Consider the following 2,389-nt stretch of genomic DNA (forward strand, 5'->3'; position numbering starts at 1 on the left):
TGGAGATTGAACTTTCCGGTGGGGCCAGAGGAGTCATGCCAACTAACACTGTGGCAGACATGGCTGAGTTCATGTTGGGGTGCTTTACAACCGACAAGCGTATTGTCAAAATCATGGAGGACAACCAGTACTGGATCTTTGCTATCCTTGACCCCCGGTATAAAAACAACATCTTGTCTTTTATTCCGGTAGAGGGGAGGGCCAATCGCATCAATGCTTGCCACAGGCAATTGGTGCAGAATATGATGGAGATGTTTCCAGCATGTGACGTTGGCGGCAGGGAGGGCAGTTCCACCAGTAGGCAACCAAGTTCTCACCGGTCCACACAAACGAGGGGCACACTGTCTAAGGTCTGGGACACCTTGATGGCACCCCCTCGCCAAAGTGCCGCCACGGAGGGTCCTAGTGTCACCAGGCGTGAGAAGTATAGGCGCATGTTGCGGGAATACCTTTCCGACCACAGCCCTGTCCTCTCCGACCCCTCTGCGCCCTACACGTATTGGGTGTCGAAGTTGGACCTGTGGCTTGAACTTGCCCTATATGCCTTGGAGGTGCTGTCCTGTCCTGCCGCCAGCGTCCTATCTGAGAGGGTGTTCAGTGCAGCCGGTGGCATCATCACTGACAAGCGCACCCGTCTGTCAGCTGAGAGTGCCGACCGGCTCACTTTGATAAAAATGAACCACCACTGGGTAGAGCCGTCATTTTTGTGCCCACCTGTGTAAAGCACCCCAACATGAAACTCCATGTCTGTACTCAACCTCTCCAATTCCTCCGCATCCTCATACTCATCCACCATAAGCGTTGCACAATTCTGCTAATACTAGGCTCCCTCCACCCTGATTTCCCCCAACTCTGCTGGTTAGAGGCTCCCTCCACCCTGATTTCCACCAACTCTGCTGGTTAGAGGCTCCCTCCACCTTGAATTGGTCCAAACTGGGCTGTTTAGCGGCTCCCTCCACCATGAATTGGTCCAAACTGGGGTTTTTAGAGGCTCCCTCCACCATGAATTGGTCCAAACTGGGGTTTTTAGAGGCTCCCTCCACCATGAATTGGTCCAAACTGGGGGTTTTTAGAGGCTCCCTCCACCATGAATTTGCCCAAACTGGGCTGTTTAGAGGCTCCCTCCACCATTAATTGGTCCAAACTGGGCTGGTTAGAGGCTCCCTCCACCATGAATTTGCCCAAACTGGGCTGTTTAGAGGCTCCCTCCACCATGAATTTGCCCAAACTGGGCTGGTTAGAGGCTCCCTCCACCATGAATTGGTCCAAACTGGGTTTTTTAGAGGCTCCCTCCACCATGAATTTGCCCAAACTGGGCTGTTTAGAGGCTCCCTCCACCATGAATTGGTCCAAACTGGGCTGTTTAGAGGCTCCCTCCACCATTAATTGGTCCAAACTGGGCTGGTTAGAGGCTCCCTCCACCATGAATTTCCCAAAACTTGGCTGTTTAGAGGCTCCCTCCACCATGAATTGGTCCAAACTGGGGTGGTTAGAGGCTCCCTCCACCATTAATTGGTCCAAACTGGGCTGGTTAGAGGCTCCCTCCACCATTAATTGGTCCAAACTGGGCTGGTTAGAGGCTCCCTCCACCATTAATTGGTCCAAACTGGGCTGGTTAGAGGCTCCCTCCACCATGAATTTGCCCAAACTGGGCTGTTTAGAGGCTCCCTCCACCATGAATTGGTCCAAACTGGGTTTTTTAGAGGCTCCCTCCACCATGAATTGGTCCAAACTGGGCTGTTTAGAGGCTCCCTCCACCATGAATTTGCCCAAACTGGGCTGTTTAGCGGCTCCCTCCACCATTAATTGGTCCAAACTGGGCTGGTTAGAGGCTCCCTCCACCATGAATTTGCCCAAACTGGGCTGTTTAGAGGCTCCCTCCACCATGAATTTGCCCAAACTGGGCTGGTTAGAGGCTCCCTCCACCATGAATTGGTCCAAACTGGGGTTTTTAGAGGCTCCCTCCACCATGAATTGGTCCAAACTTGGCTGTTTAGAGGCTCCCTCCACCATGAATTGGTCCAAACTGGGCTGGTTAGAGGCTCCCTCCACCATTAATTGGTCCAAACTGGGCTGGTTAGAGGCTCCCTCCACCATTAATTGGTCCAAACTGGGCTGGTTAGAGGCTCCCTCCACCATGAATTGGTCCAAACTGGGGTTTTTAGAGGCTCCCTCCACCATGAATTGGTCCAAACTTGGCTGTTTAGAGGCTCCCTCCACCATTAATTGGTCCAAACTGGGCTGGTTAGAGGCTCTCTCCACCATGAATTGGTCCAAACTGGGTTTTTTAGAGGCTCCCTCCACCATGAATTTGCCCAAACTGGGCTGGTTAGAGGCTCCCTCCACCATGAATTGGTCCAAACTGGGGTTTTTAGAGGCTCCCTCCACC

Source organism: Leptodactylus fuscus, chromosome 5 (assembly GCF_031893055.1).
Source record: "Leptodactylus fuscus isolate aLepFus1 chromosome 5, aLepFus1.hap2, whole genome shotgun sequence".
Lineage (NCBI taxonomy): Eukaryota > Metazoa > Chordata > Amphibia > Anura > Leptodactylidae > Leptodactylus > Leptodactylus fuscus.